The sequence below is a fragment of the Papaver somniferum genome, chromosome 11 (genome assembly GCF_003573695.1).
Source record: "Papaver somniferum cultivar HN1 chromosome 11, ASM357369v1, whole genome shotgun sequence".
Taxonomy (NCBI): Eukaryota; Viridiplantae; Streptophyta; class Magnoliopsida; order Ranunculales; family Papaveraceae; genus Papaver; species Papaver somniferum.
Window position 1 is genome coordinate 93668540 of NC_039368.1, and position 17892 is coordinate 93686431.

Here is a 17892-nt window from a genome sequence, read left to right on the forward strand (position 1 = left end):
TGCTGGACCGAGTCTACGATAAATAGAGCCGGGATAGGTAATATCATAAAAAATAGATTTTGAAGAGCAATCACATTCGAGAGATAAAATAACACATTCCAACAAGCTAATGGCATACTTGCAATTTGGAAATTGAATAAACAGGGCCTTGTTTTGACTAACACAAATTTAAACTGGCCCATTTCTTTCCAAAGTAGCAAAATGTAACCAATTATTACTTAAGTACAAAAACGAAGAACATTAAGGGAAGAAAATAAACCAAAATTGGTGTTTCGCCCAGTGCTAACCTTTTAAGTAACTTATATCCTGATAAAAAGCTGTTAAACATTCTCTGCACGTATGTGTAGTTTCCATCCCATTTAATGTGCCCACTAACAGTGTACCATTCCCATTGTACCTGAATCAAAGGTAAGACAAATATATTCATTCAACAGAACATTTAAAACTTATTGACCATTTGGAGTATGTTAAGAATCACTTGAAAAACACAAAATCCACAATAATGAATATGAAGTAATCGATTGAATTGCATAGATATAGATCATACAAAAAGCATATGTAAATTAACTAAAACTTCTTAATGTCTATTTAAACATAAATAAATACACTAAGTTGAAGTACAGTAAAGGAAAAACCTCAAATCAGAAACACAAAGACAAAAATTCAAAACCTCTATTATTTTTTGGTGAAATTTCTCGTTCAATCAGTACATTAAACTTGGTTCACCAAAATTCGTACATTAAATATAAGCTACTTGGTTTTTACTTAAATGCGAAGAACAATTCACTATTAAACAACATTAAAAATGAAATTTGCAAAAAAAAAAAAAAAAAAAAAAAAAAATCCTTATGAAAACTTAAAGATAATGATATTCATCAGTGCAAATCCTTTCTTCTGATCCGACTTTAACTTGAGATACTATACAATTGTTCACAACAAACAAAGACCCCCGCAATCATCTATCAAAAAAACCAATAATAACTACCTCAAAACCCATTTACGAACTACATCATTGGATTTCAGCTCTCTTTTTTTGTTATTTTTCAGTGATATGTTCATCAGGATACATGTACAACTGCAGCAGCTGGCACAATTAAAGACAGTCTAGAAAGGACCTGTAATGTACATGATTGTATTTCATCATTCTCGACTTTCTTCATCCACTATACAATTCTTTTTTGTTTTTTACATGTAACCTACAGTCTAGAAAGGACTAACAATATAGATAACAAAAAAAAATTCAATCGAAGAATAATCCAACCAACTCATATTAGTTAAATTCAAAGTTTAGACCAAACAGAGAATGGGGAATAGAAGGACCAAATTGTTGTGAATGTTGTGCCTGCTCATCTTCTCCTCTACTCCTGCAACACAATATTGTAGGTTACATGCAAAAAACGAAAAGAATGATGAAAATAAATCATGTATTACAAAATCTTTCTAAAATTAAACACCAGTACTCTGGAAATTAAGAAAAGAAAAAGTGTAGAAAAACATCTTCAACAAAATATCCTCGCGTTTTTAGAGGCCACTCAAAAGGATTTAGGGGCCAACAATAAAACAAAAAAGGTCATCCAAAGGGAAAATGTAGCCAGCCCTTATCTCGCGTAATTTGTAATGGTGAAAGTACCCTTATATATTCGGAGGATATGATAACATTGTTATCCTCCGATTGTAATCGGAAGCCAAAATATTACCCAGACTCCCGATTGTAGTCGGTGCAGTATTAGAATGATTTCTGTTTCATTTTTTCCATTTCTTTTTCATTTTTGAGTTGTTAGAGTTATAGAGAAGAATGTGAAGGAAAAAAGGGAAAACCCATTTTATCACTACAAAAATGGATGGATATGAAGAAGAAGGTGAGAATCATGGCGAAGAACAAAATGTTGAGGGTTCACGACCGTTTAGAGAAGACGATTTGGGGTATATGTTGAATGATCCAAACTTTTGTGGAGAGGAAAACCTAAACGACCCTTTCATGGAAGAAAATGGAGAATCACCTGATAAATTGAAGCTAACGATGCATGTAAAACACAGGTATTGTGTTAAGAAACTCAAATACTCGATTTGCATGCGTTTGTGTGCTTTTGTAAACAAGAAAAACCGATTATCCATTCGGTCTCTTCCTCAACTTGTTTTAATCTTTCTCTATGATGGAATTGTTCTTCACCTCGCTTCTTAGCCTTGATTTCCTCTTCCTCCTCCTTCGTTGCCACTAACGATGGTTTAATTTTTTTGGGTTGTTTGTTCCTTTTTTGTATTTCTTCTTCCATTGCTGCAATTGATGTAGTTGTTCGCTTGCATCTTCGAAGTATGTTTTCGATTGATGATGGACTTGCCATTGAAAAGGTTTTTCATTCTGATTTTTTACTCAATAATAACTGAGAGGGGTTACCCTCCTTATATAGATTAGAGTTCCAACGGCTCTAATTTTTGAAAATATGGCCGTTGAGGTTTCTGAAAATATGGCCGTTGAGGTTTCGTATCAATGATGCACTACAATCGGTTGCTAACGATACACGTATTCCCTCCGAATAAAACATTCGGAGGATAATTTTTTTTGTAAAGTTCCGAATGAACGATGGCCCAAAAATCAGAATTTGGGAAAAACTGATACTTTTCAAATTTTGAACTTGAAATAATCGGAAGGTAACTCAGTTACCAGAACTTCCGAATATGGGGTGTCTAACCTTCTATATTGGCCCTTGGAACCACCTAGAGCCATGTGATGGTTTGTTTTGAACTTGTAATATTCGGAGGATAATTTTTTTTGTAAAGTTCCGAATGTACGATGGCCCAAAAATCAGAATTTGGGAAAAACTGATACTTTTCAAATTTTGAACTTCAAATAATCGGAAGTTAACTTAGTTACCAAAATTTTCGAATGTACCACACAAATCATTGTCATTTGAACTTGTCTAACTTAGTTACCCAAACTTCCGAATGTACAACACAAATCATTGTTATTTATCTGCTCTTCTTTACTTTACGACCGTGACTACCTCCCAGTTCTGCACGACCACGGGTTTGAGCACCTTCAGTTGGAGCAGCTTCAGCGCTCGATGAAGCTCGAGATCTTTTACCCGTCTTTGATACTGCCACCTTGGGCTGATGCCTCTTCGTGACTTTCTCCCCAAACTGGGCAGCATAATCTTCGTTATCCATATTATCAACTAGATCTCTAGCCTCTTTGATCTTCTCAGCTGGCATGGGATCTCCGCTCTTCAGGCATGCAGTTAACATTTTGGAAACACGCTTGAACCTATTCACCTGTTTTTTTATACGTAATGACATAACATCAAACGGTAATTACCTAAGATTTATAGGAATAATATAAAATGAACAAAAATATAAGAACACGCACCAGTCTATCATAACCAGCTGGTTTGTCTTTGATGATACAATTATAACTTGAACCCTCCGCAGTAGTGTTGGATTTGATTTCACGGATAACCAAAGGATGTGATACCTTGTTATACCAACTCATATAGTCTGGAGAATTTTCATCACCTCGGGTGGTTCGTCTACCAGTGTCGATAATGAAGTCATTCCTCTTATCCCAGTTATCAAGAACAGTAGGTGGGCCTGTGTGAACAATCGTGAGATTATCACCACTAGAAGAGCACAACTCCAACTCCAATTTTTAGTAATCCCCCATTTTCTCCACAGGTTGCTGTTGTATATACCCGTGTTGTCGCATCACCCTAGAGGGGTTATACATCCCATATCCTGTGGGGTGCCACAACGGTCCAAAATAAAGGGACAAGTCCGACCGAACATTTATATGCCCACTGGCTCGATCTTCCTTGTATGGATCAAAGCATACGTCTGAGGCCTTCAATTGGTCCAAAATCTCCCTCATGCGAATCAACTGCTGCTCTTTTGTCCTAGAACGGTTGTCTTCAAATATATACTTTGTTCCTCTAGGAGTACCTTTGCACCACCCCGGGTTCTCTCCGGCCAACTTCAGGATAGGGAAGTGGTCATAGATCCATGCCTATATACATAAGAAACCAAGTTTTAGTAAATAGATTGTGTATATTCGGTAGTAATTTCCAAACTTTATTTCCGATTATATATAATCGGAAATAAAACTGAATACCTATCCACCGAATACCAAACATTCGGAAATAGAGATGGATCATTTCCTACCGAATATGCGTCATTTGGAGTTCAGTAACCTATAGTTTTTCTGGCCTGTATATTCGGTTCTAATATCAAAAGAATATTTCCGATTATATAATCGGAAAACAAAGTAAGTACCTACCACCGAATAACCAACATTCGGAAAAGAGATGGATAATTTCCTACCGAATATGCGTCATTTGGAGTTCAGTAACCTATAGTTTTTCTGGCCTGTATATTCGGTTCTAATATCAAAAGAATATTTCCGATTGTATATAATCGGAAAACAAAGTAAGTACCTAACCACCGAATAACCAACATTCGGGAAAAGAGATGGATAATTTCCTACCGAATATGCGTCATTTGGAGTTCAGTAACCTATAGATTTTCTGGCCTGTATATTCGGTTCTAATATCAAAAGAATATTTCCGATTGTATATAATCGGAAAACAAAGTAAGTACCTAACCACCGAATAACCAACATTCGGGAAAAGAGATGGATAATTTCCTACCGAATATGCGTCATTTGGAGTTATGGATATGCATCATATGTATTGTCTACCGAATAACTATAGAGTGAGTTATAGAGTTAAAGAAAAAACCTGCAATAGAGCCACGTTCCCGGCAACTTGGCAGGTTCCTAGCCTCGAAGCCTTTCTCAACTCTTCCATCAAGAATGCTAGGCATGCCGTGCCCCAAGAATAGTCACCGACTTCATGGAGAGGATCCAAAAGTTGTATAAGGTTGGCGTCGATCCGGTTGCCAGAAGTATTGGGGAATATGACACATCCCAATACACAAAGGAGATATGCGGTGGCAGCGTGGTTCACTTGCTCATCAGTTAACGTTCCATTCTTTTCCTTCTCCAAGGTGCCTCGAAACATATTCATCAAAGCTGTAATGTTGATCTGTCTTGTTTGTAACTTGCATGCCTCCTAAACTCTGTTGTTGTTGTCTCTTCATCCCAACTAAGCACTTTTTAGTTAGAGCATAAAGTTGTGCCCAACTTAACTGCTTTGTGTAGTTAAACTTCACAGCTGTGCCTTGGTCGGGAAGGTTAAGAATCTGCACAACATCATCCGGAGTAATCGTCATCTCCCCAAACGGCATATGGAAAGTATCGGTCTCAGGATACATTCTCTCCACGAACGCCGATATGGCCACACGATCATTTCCAACAATGATTCTCGCGGCATTACTAACCCCGAGTTGGCAACAATTGACTTGAACCTTTCACATTCACCGGATAAAGGCCACGCAAGCATTTTTGTTGGTGCGGCGGTAGGTTTGAGTAGACGGACCGCATCTTGATGATCCTATTAAAGTACATAAAAAAATCCTTAATACAAATATTACGATATAACACATAGACAATACATTAATAAAAAATAGTAATTTTATTACCTCGGTTTCGTATATTTCTCTGGCCCATGAGTCTTTGTATCCAAATAGCAATTTTCCTCCATCCGCCGGTAGCCCAAGGATTGTGCCTGCTAGAATACCCTTCTTCTTCAAGTGCTGAGGGACAAGATGTGATGCTTTCTTAGCAATATCCTTCTTTACACCATCTTTTCCTTTTTTGGCTTTTTGGGTACCACTTGGTTGTCCTTCTTCTTCTACTCTTGGCACTGGATCAACTGGTTCAATTTCATGGTGGGGTGTAACTTGTGGAGCAGTTGGTTCTGCACTTTGTTGAGCGGCTTGTTCAACACTTGGTTGCACCCCTTGTTCACTGCCTTGTTGTTCTACACTTTGTTCAGCACTTGGTTGCACTCCTTGTTGACTGCTTTGTTCTTGTAAGCTTTGTTGAGCACTTGAATTATCTTTGGCGCTCCTTTCCCTCCTAGCACTAGCTGTCACTTTCTTCCTCCTTTCTCGACTTTGTCTAAACAACAAAGAAAGGAACAATATTTACAAACTATACAATCGGAAGACAAAGTATGGAAATATAACCCGAATGTACACATTCGGACGTGAGAAGACACATATTGTTCCCGAATACAAAACAATCGAAAGCTAACTAAACATATTTACAACCGAATATGCATCAATTGGAGTTCAGAAGCTCTAAATTTTTCATCCTACACAATCGGAAGACAAAGTACACAACTATAACCCGAATGAACAAATTCGGAAGTAAGAAGACACATATTTTTCCCGAATGAAAAACAATCGGAATATAACTAAACATGTTTACAACCAAATATTCATCAACTGGAGTTCAGAAACTCTAAAATTTTATCCTACACAATCGGAGGTATAAAACATTATATTGTCTTCCGAATAAATACTGGCCCCAAAATGGGATTTTTTCTATATCAGAAATTTTGAGATTTTTTCAATATATATATTCGGTAGTGAGTGTACTTCCGAATACTGTGTGTCTACTTAAATATATACGGAAGCCAAAAAATTCATCAAACTACCGATTATTACCAGTTTGTATCCAGGAAGATATGGCCAACAATATTCGGCAGATAACCAACAAATATATCTCCCGAATACTGTCGATGTTCTTGAGAAACGAAGAACACGACTACATTCGGAAGTAAATAAGCATGAATATCGCCCGAATCTGGATAAAAAACTGAAAAACCCTAGAAATTTTTTTTCTCGATTCGTCGAATTAAAGCGAAATAAACACCAAAAATGATAGATTCTTACCTAATTGGGGCCATTTGAAGTTGACGAAGTGTTTGACTATCGGAATCGCCACCACCGACTACATTGCCGGGTACTTGTTCTTCGCGTTCTTCTTCATTTGCAGCAAGAATTTCTTTATTTCTTGCTAAAATCTCAATCTTTGGATCGATACCCCGAGCAACATTTTTGGTTCTAGGTCTGTGGGTTTCATTTCCCTTATCCATTGTTTTATAAACGAATCGACGATGTTTTGATTTTACGATTCGCGGCGATGTTTCGGTTGAACGAGGGAAAGTTTTTTTTCTTCCACAATCGGAAGATATGAAACTGGAAGAAGAAGAGTTGAAATGAGTAGAATTTTTTTTGATTTGATTTTTATACGGTTTTACCAGAAGGGCATTTATGTAACTTCAATATCATATAGGGTACCCCTTAACTAGAGTCTTTGGATGGGTATAAATTGATGGCCCCTAAATTCTTTTGAGTGGTCCCTAAAAACGCGAGGCAAAATATTGCATCAAAGAAAAAAAAAATCTCCAATAGCATAGTTAGTAGCATACCCAATTTTCACAATCTTAAAAAATAACCAAATTCAAAAAAAAAAAGACCCTTTAATTTAGAGGAATGTTTATCTACCTCTTGAATAAGATTAGCCCACGAATAATTTGAACTTCTTCATCTGCCGTGAAATTTGTTCCTACCGGAGCATTCATCAGATAATTTGGCTAACAACCCCAAATCATCATAAAAAAAATACAAAAAAAAAAAAGGAATAAGAAAGAAAACAATTGTTTTAGTGGATCTTTAAGGAAGAGAATGAAGTCGTAACAGTTGTCTGAGGAAGATTGACTGTAATTTTAGTTGAGCGTTTTCTTGCACAGCTATTAATGGGAAATAAATGCCCATGATCAAACTGATAAAAGGGATAAAGTTGGGACAGCCTGGGAGGGGTATGAATATAACTCGATCTTGGCCGTCCTTTATGTATCCCGAATATAAATTTTCATCCACTGGGTAAAAAGCACCTGTCTCATATTAACAGTTCTATCTGGACCGTTATTTATATGCCTAAAATATTGATAACTGTTCATATGAAAAAACACCATCGTCTCTTATAAATAAAAATAAAAATAAAAAATATATTATATATATATCTATATTATAAGGTACAATGGTGTTTTTCCATATGGACGGTTATCTATATTTGAGACACATAAAGGACGGTCAAGATTTAAGTTTTTCAATATACATTTTTATCATATAAAGAAGGGTTGGGATTGAGTCCCAGATTTAAGATTTTCAATCTACATTTTAGTATATAAAGAGTGATCTAGATTGTGCCACATATTTAATAAGTTTTTGAATTTAGATTGCAGCCTCTTAATGTCATTTACTTGGAGTTACTTTTCCCATTTAATATGAATCCATTTTTTTTATTCTAAATTAAATTCTCTTTTAACTTAATCTTTTTCATAATCAAAATCTACATTTTTAGCATATAAAGAATGGTGGTGACTCGTGCCTAATTTTTTTGGTCATATATGCAATTCGATTTCTTTTTGTTTCTATTGTATTTTGTGATCTAGATTTTGTTTCTTCGTTTGCAGTACAAAGATATTCAAATATGATTGTTCTTTATTCATTTTTCAATATACATTTTTATCATATAAAGAAGGGTTGGGATTGATCCCCAAATTTAAGATTTTCAATCTACATTTTTAGTATATAAAGAGTGATCTAGATTGTGCCACATATTTAATAAGTTTTTGAATTTAGATTGCACCCTCTTAATGTCATTTACTTGGGAGTTACTTTTCCCATTTAATGTGAATCCATTTTTTTTATTCTAAATTAAATTCCCTTTTAACTTAATCCCTTTCATAATCAAAATCTACATTTTTAGCATATAAAGAATGGTGGTGACTCGTGCCTAATTTTTTTGGTCATATATGCAATTCGATTTCTTTTTGTTTCTATTGTATTTTGTGATCTAGATTTTGTTTCTTTGTTTGCAGTACAAAGATATTCAAATATGATTGTTCTTTATTCATTATTACTCTTATATTAGGTTTCCTAATACTCATATTTTTTTTAATTACTAAAAATGATACCCATATCATTTAATCTTTTATTTTTTTACGTTGTCCAATTCAAATTTGACTTCTTCGGCCAAAATCAAGAAGATTTTCATGGAGTGAAAATAATTACGAAGAAATCCCCGGTTCCATTGTTACTGCCCTTAGAATTTTTAACTGTATTGCTACTTCTGTTGGAGAGTTTCTGCCTCTTATTTGGACTATGTCATGTACATGTTGGTATCAAATGGATTGGGGATTCCTAATTAATATTTTTTTTTTATATTTAAGATTTTCAATCTACATTTTTAGTATATAAAGAGTGATCTAGATTGTGCCACATATTTAATAAGTTTTTGAATTTAGATTGCACCCTCTTAATGTCGTTTACTTGGGAGTTACTTTTCCCATTTAATGTGAATCCATTTTTTTTATTCTAAATTAAATTCCCTTTTAACTTAATCCCTTTCATAATCAAAATCTACATTTTTAGCATATAAAGAATGGTGGTGACTCGTGCCTAATTTTTTTGGTCATATATGCAATTCGATTTCTTTTTGTTTCTATTGTATTTTGTGATCTAGATTTTGTTTCTTCATTTCCAGTACAAAGATATTCAAATATGATTGTTCTTTATTCACTATTACTCTTATATTAGGTTTCCTAATACCCATATTTTTTTATTACTAAAAATGATACCCATATCATTTAATCTTTTATTTTTTTACGTTGTCCAATTTAAATTTGACTTCTTCGGCCAAAATCAAGAAGATTTTCATGGAGTGAAAATAATTAACGAAGAAAGCCCCGGTTCCATTGTTATTGCCCTTAGAATCTTTAACTGTATTGCTACTTCTACTGGAGAGTTTCTGCCTCTTATTTGGACTATGTCATGTACATCTTGGTATCAAATGGATTGGGGATTCCTGATTAATATTCTTTTTCTTTATATCATATGAACCTTGAAATTACATCTCTTCATAGGGTGCAGGCAAAATTTATGATTAGTGAAAGTTTATTGAAAATTTCCATACACCAAGAACATAAAAGAAGACCAAAAAATATCCTGGAAATACATTACCTCTTTCCTAACTAGGTTGACCGCCGACGGTATAGGAATTTAAAAAGGCTACCATAATTGAAACACGTTTTAGGTTTAATAGTCGTTCAGTACCAATAGTAACTAACATACTGCACTAATTGTCTTTGAAGGTTACACTGATAAACCCAAATGGAAAAACTAATAGAATTATTCAAGCAATGACAAAGGGAGCCTAAAATCGAATGACCGGAAAAGATTAGCAACCGCGGGATTTCTTTACTGGGAGACACGGATGTAGTTGAGTTTTCTGGGTTAACGTATACGAATTGGCGCTCTAACCGATTAATAATAATATTGTTGGAGATTCACTTTAATTTTAAGTAGGAATACTAAAAAAATTACAGTAAATCGAAGTAATTGAACTGCATTCATAGACATCGTCGAATGATTGAAATGGGTAAAAAAACGATAAGTGATAATTTGGCGGTATAGCAATAAGACCATCACATTCTACAACTTCAGAAACATAAAAACATTGGTGGAAAAAGGTTTCATTGCTGATAGATCGACCATCAGGTCCATCACACTAACAACTAATGCTACAAAGTAATATACATAATACAAATTCATAGTCTTGCGAAATCGTCACAATAACGATGTTTTATTCCACATTGAACTCCTAAGAAGTATGATCTACAATAATATAACTAATCGAACAAGTGAAGCAAACATTCCGAACCAAATGTCGTGCCGTTACGGCACAAGTCATATCCTAGTATAGTATAAGGGACAATGGTGTTTTTCTCATTGGACGGATATCCATATTTCGGATACATAAAGGACGGTCCAAATTGAGCCGCTAACGTATATTGTTACATAAACTTTATCCAAATTGAGCCGCTAACGTGTGTTGAACGGATATCCAGATGCTTTTGAACAAATGGACGGAGATCTACATTTTGGGTATATAAATAACGGTTATGATTCAACCATATATTTAAGTTTCAGTCTCCTCTATATCTCTCTAGGCCATGGCGTCATGCACTTACAATTACTAATGTCATTTATTCATCTCATTCAATGCGAAAAGCGTTTCTGTATTTGTTAATGAAACTCTAATCCCTTTCGTAATCAAAATCAAAATTTCTTCTCACAGATGTTTATCCATTGCACGAACTCTATTATTATCCCAGGTATGCTTCATTGTTATTTTGGTTGATTGAGAAGGTTGTTATTTTTATTTTTTCCCAATTTATTTGGTTTTTGCTCTGCATCATTGGTGCTTTGTGCCCAAATTTTAGGGTTATTTATGCAGTTTGATTTCTTTTTGTTTCTCCTCATCCATGCTTTATTTTCTTATCTCGATTAGTTTATTCATTAATAGGCAAAATATATTCACATATGATTGTTCAAGGTGTTGGTTTTCATTTTTAATACAGGTTTTTTTTTATGATGTTCTCAGTATCATGTGATTGCCCCTAAAATTAGGTGTTTTTGGGTTTAGCATTGTGTGGTTTGATTAGGGTTAGCTAAGTATTTGGTTCACCTACCATTTGCAGTCCTTGGTGATAAAAACAAAAAAATAAATTATTGTATTATTGTAGAAATTGTAAGGGTATCCCTTCAATTGCAGGGGAAGAACACTAATAATACGAAAACAGACGCGGAAGACTGTCAGAGTGCGGGATTCATTCGTATAAGTAAGTGTCCACTAATCATTATGCATCTAATAATTTGTACGTAGCTGCCTATAATATTTATTCACCGAGAGTTGGACGTTACTAGACTGAAATCGTTCCTAAAAGTGTATTAATCTTCTTTGCCGTACTAAGTTAACAATTGAGATTTGGAATCCGTTCACCTTGGTGTTACCAATGTGAATGAAATTACGTCTTACGGGTCCATTAACATGAAAACATTTTGAGATACAAATAATGTGAGTGAAATTACATCTTACAGATCCATTAACATGAACACATATTTAAATACTAATCATTTGTTTCTTAGATTACATGGTAGATTCCTATTTCTAAATATTTGAAATATACAAAGTTGTTGCACTATTCCAGCTACAGTAGTAGAAACTACAAACCAACCTATGTTACGATTAATTTGATGTTAAAAATAAAACACTACCTGGGAAGTTTAAAATTGCTAACACGAAAACAATGAGTTTGGTCCCATATGTAAATATCATGAATAATAATTGTTCAAGTGTTTTGTACAAATAATGATCATTGCTCTTTCTATAGGAGTAGTGGTCGGTCCCGATGTTTAATTTCTTTTCAAATTTGGATGGGTTTAATTAGATGTTGTTCTTTATTTCTTACAGTAAAAGACACCAGATTGGCGAGACTTGGTTGGGTTCACCATTCTTCAAATGATCAAAATCAATGATCTGTCCATCAAGGGGAAATGTCATTGCTGCTCTTATGGCTCGGTTCACACCTAAAGCAAAGGTATCATATTGAAAGTATTTAACTCATTTTTTGTCGTTAGTCTTGGATCCAAAAAAACATCGATAATGAGGTTCTTGGAGGCTGTTAAATCACCTAATATGTATTGAAACATAGCCCACGGTTCCTTCCGTCCTGTTTGAGAAGTACAATTGAACAGAACTTTCATCCGTTAATTCACCTAATATGTATTGAAACATAGCCCACGATTCCTTCCGTCTTGTTTCGGAAGTAAAATTGGTTATAATGTGTTTCCTTTCGGGTATATTAATTAAATATTCCTAATTTTTACACCCAACAAATATATCCTTATACAGCAATAATTATACCTCTATCATTTAAAAAATTTATCCATTAATAAATAGATTATCTTAATCAATAGGTGGTGTCTATGATGGATAAAGGACGGACGAGATCAATAATAGGCTGAACGGCTAAGATTATGCCATGGCCCAACCTCATTATCAATGCCCAAGCCACATATCCCTCCAACCGGACAAGCTACGCATAATATTGGATCCGCCAATCTAGCTGCCCGTGCTAACCCTTGGTTTTGATTTTTACAAGGGCTTTCGTACACTTGGGGATTCATACACTTTTATGCTAGAGCACATCAGCTTGCTAATGACTACTCAACTTGCTATATCATTGGTACTCATCAAAGAAAAAACAACACGCACCCACATCATTTAAGTATGCGGGAATGCAATTACTTAAACTCAAATTTTCGTTTTCTCATAAAATCTCAATATAACAAAACATTTAAACATTTGAAATACGGCGTAAAAATGCATCTAAATTGAACTTGATGGTACCATTGTTTTCACTCAAGTAGGGAACGACTAAACGAACTAAAGAAACTCAAAATTTGAGAACACCAAATATACATTACATTTCTAAAAAATCATTAGGATAGGATTAAGTATTCCAAGAGAAAAATCATACTGAAAAGAGAAGAATAACAAACCATGAGAGATCAGTTTTAATTCCTAGCATTAAATTATTAGTGTACAATAGTAACCGAGCACCCCTAGCTAGGACCCCCAACTGAGGAATCCCACACATGACAGAATTTGGAACTTTCGGATCCATATCCATATCTACAGTATAATGTTGCTGCTTTTGAGTCTTTGTATTCTCGATGCATAAATGTAAAGCTGAGAATCACCATCGTTTAGATTGAGAAGATACTTGGAATACTTCATGTAAAAATATCCTATTTCCCCATATAAACATGTTATGCATTCCTACAAAGACATTAATGCCTCATGTAAATCTAAAAGAAGCAACAATATCTAAATTATTAAGGCCAGTGAAAGTAGTGAGACATGGAGAATGTAATATGCAAGAATCAAATATGAACCACTGAAGGCTTGCACTTACATGAAGTCAACTATTTTCAGATTGACATGATATCAGTATCGAGGTAATACAGTACTCTTAACAAAACAGTTGCGATGAAAGTTTTGTTCATTTGGTAATCGAGGATACGCACAAGTTTTGTCGACAAACTGTCCCCAAAATCGTCATTTGTTGCCGTTTTCATGTGAGATTTTCGGTTCAGCCACATGGCATTTGGTAACTCAAAGTTTAACGCATATTATGAAGGTATGCAAGTTGTTTACTCTTATATCAAGATCATAACCATTGGTCTTGACCAGAAAGATGTGCAAGGATAGCATTCATGGTGACATTGAGTAACTTTTTTCTTTCGATGGTACTGTCACATAATGTTGGAAAATAAAAAGAAACCAAAGTAACATGTTAAAATTTATATGTTTCCATTTATTTTCGATATGAATCCAGATATTCCACATTAACCGAACCATGAAAAGGAAAATTCATCACTTTTAGTTCCAACCCTCAACTGCAAAAGATTGATGGTTACATACAGCAATTTGAAAGAAAATATAATATGATGAAGAGGCTTTTTGTGTTTAGTTATGGAGTTCAAAGAGGCTTCTTACGGTTGTCGTTGGTCTGGAAAAACGTGCAAATGAAGTATATGAGACGAGTTACAGGATGATATAAAATAGGTTTAGAGCCCAAGGTTACAAGAATGATGCTTAAGATTGTTTTTTTGGAAAAATCAAGCTGCTCGACCGCAGTGTTTGTCTACATAAGGTGGTTGCAATCCCTGGGTATTCGACTGATTTGATGAACCTATTTTTAGATCAAATCCTATTATTAAAGTGATAAAAAAAGAATCTATCTTTGGTAAAGAATTCACCAATTAGTTGTCGATTGATTTACTCAAAAATGTCCAAGTGTTTGTAAATCTTTCACGTAACCAGAAAGTAAAAATGTAAGGTGTTTCAAAAATGTGTAAGCAAAAAAAATATTGCAATTAGGCATTCTTTCATGACTTCTCTTTCCATTTAGGAAGAAACCATGCCATGTTCGGTCTTATTACCGACAACCTCGACTAACCAGACGACTACCACCAAAAGGTTGAGCCCCGGTCGTAGGCCGGGGTGATACCTAGTACCCTCATTTATAATTACTTTCATTTATAAACCTTATCCTTATCCATTAACAAATCTTTTTTCTTATTTTACAACCACTACCACCACCACCATTCCATCACTACTAGCACTTCCACCACCACCACTTACTAACTACAACCACCACTAATATTTCACCATCACCACTAATATTTCACCACCACCACCACCATTATCATTGTTGTCACCGCCGCCGCCGCCACCATCACCGCTGCCGTCAAAATTTGACGTCAACAACCGAAGTTGATCCAAAAAATAAAAGTTCAAAAATAACTTTACTAATACATATTCCAGTTCTTTTATTGTGTCAACAATCAAAGTTGATCCCAGTGAATGAGTCAACAACAGAAGTTGATCCCTTTAAGTGGGATCAACAATGGAAGTTGATCCACAAAAAATGAGATCAACATATTTATATAAGTATGTTTCCTATAAAAACCAATAAACCTGGAACCTGCAAACTGACATATCCTTTAGAAACACAAGAATAATATTCATAAAAACAAACTAGAATGGTCGTTACAAAACATAACAACTCCAAACCAAAAAAGCATATAAAAAAAAAAAGAAACATCCAACAAGTATGAAACCTAATCGTTAAGCAGTTTCGTTCTAGAGCAGTAAATCAAAAATCTCAAATCCAAATTGTTATCTGTCAGTTGCAAAATATAACCTCTGGAACAACCATCTACGGACCGCAACAACCAAAGTTTCATACAAGATGACATATATGAATGAGTGAATTTGGCGTGAGTCGAACACGCATCATCTGACGTGCAATCAGTCAAGCTACCATTGCACCACAAACTCAACATTTTGAAAAATTTACATCTATAAAAATCAAAGCATTTAAACTACAGGCATAATTATACTAATCCAAGGAAATGCTGTCAACAACAGTAGCTGATCCCATAAAAATGGAGTAAACAACAGGAGTTGATCCCTTTTGTTGAATCAACAACAATATTTGATCCCATAAAAGTGGTATCAACAGTAGGAGTTGATCCCATAAATTATTAATATCATGCATTGCTGGTGATTTCAGTACCTAATACATACATAATCCCCAATGTAGTAGTTCCCAAATCTGCTCGTGAAGCTAAAATAGTTGCAAAATAAGTCAATCTCCATTGTTGATTCCAACATCCCAACAAAAGCCACCAATATGAAGAGAGACAGTACCTAAACCACAAAAAACGAAATCCATAAGCACACTAGTCTTTATAATGTTGATGTAAGAGAGGCAATACACAATATGAAGAGCATTTTAGGTACTCGTACTATAAAGTATCTAATTTTTTTAACAAACATGATTTAAACTACAAGCATGACTATACTAATGATGTGAACTATATGAATTAATTCATAAATAGGATCAACAATAGTAGTTGATCCCATAAAAATGGTGTCAACAACATGAGTTGATCACATAAGTGGTGTCAACAACAGTAGTTGATCCCTTAAAAAATACGCCGCCACCCTCACTACTACAATAAAAACCACCACCACCACCTGCAATGCAACAAACATCCACCACCACCGTTGTAACAACACCTTCCACCACCATAACAACAACAACAATACCAAATGCTTCTATCACGATCAACACCACCAATCTCACTAATACAAACAAACTCATCTGCTTGTTTCAGAAATGAATTATAATCAAGAGCTCAATTAAAATCAAAATAAACAAAGAAATCATGTTGAATCAACACCAGAAAAATCAAAACCAAAATCGAATTATCTTTTAATTTTTTTATGATGACTGAATCTTCAGATCCACTTATTGATAAATTCTGTAAAAAAAAAATTACGTGAAATTGAAATCTAAAATCAGATCGACCTATCTCCTAAATCTTAGATAATTTAAGAAGATGAACTTTTAATTTCTGCTTCTCATCTTATGAAGATGCAACGAAGATTTCTCTTTTGTTCTTCAGCGTTGATACGTACCTCTCCAATTTCGATCTATTAGAAATCAAATACAAAAGACTTTAACAAGTTCTGTTTGAAATGCACCATTAATGTCAAGATCTTAAACACGCTGAAAATCGAAATCATCAAAGGGGTCGATTGATTGAGGTGATTGCTGCGGAGGTGGTGGCGAAGACGACAGAGACGGTGGTAGAGGTAGTGATGGTGGTAGGCTGAAAGAGGAGGAGAGCGAAAAGAGAGACTCTTTTCGGATCTGAAATATAATTGAGGAAACAATTGAGTTTCCTTTTTATCTTCGTTAATACATAAAAGGTCATTTACGGAATGATAAAGAAAATCAATTTCCTTCTAAAACACGGGAGGGTATAATTATATTGATGCAAGGGTATTTTTGAAACGTGTGATAAGAGTCAGAATGGTGTATCGAAACATAGCCCATGATTTCTTCCGTCCTGTTTGGGAAGTAAATTTGGTTATACTGTGTTTCCTTAAAGGGGAATTCTACACTAAAAGCAACATAATGGTTGTAGCACATGTAATCGGTTTCTTTTACTAAATTTCCTAAAAACATATACACAACGTTTACTTAATCCAAAATTACTTTCAGGGATGAACTCCCACGATGCTTTCCATCCTGTTTGGGAAGTAAAATTGGTCGTAGTTTGTTTCCTTAAGAGCATCCACAGTCACGACCAAATTTGGGGACTATACTCAAATTTGGTCTCAAAACCAGCCGTAATGGAACGGACTAAAACTATATTTAGTCGAGATAATTAGGGTTTGGGACCAAATCTGGTCGCCAACCCAGACTAAATCACGTTATAGTGGGGCGGAGGTATTGTGAGCGTATGAATCCAGGCGAGAGTATAGTGAGCGCATCACACCGGACGTTTATATAATCAACGTATGATATTGGGGCGGAGGTAAAACTAGCATATGAGTGAGGCGCATTTATAAACACCGCCGGACCAAACGGATGTAATACATACGCCTCAGACCAAGCGTAATTGTCTTATACGTCCCAATGGGGCGCTGTTTTAATGTGCGCCTGGTTTGGGGGATGGTTTAATGTGCGCCTGGTTATTTGATGTTTAACTTGTAGTGTCTAA

The 17892-nt window shown here is 34.9% G+C and overlaps 1 long non-coding RNA gene across 1 annotated transcript; it reads right to left on the minus strand.

Moving 5' to 3' along the window:
- Positions 1-15624: 15624 nt before the first annotated feature.
- On the minus strand, positions 15625-17101 carry LOC113320911. Its single transcript, XR_003346355.1, has 2 exons — positions 16802-17101; positions 15625-16027 (listed from the first exon to the last, which is right to left on the minus strand). It is a non-coding gene; the product is annotated as an uncharacterized LOC113320911 (long non-coding RNA).
- Between the last annotated feature and the right edge of the window lie 791 nt (positions 17102-17892).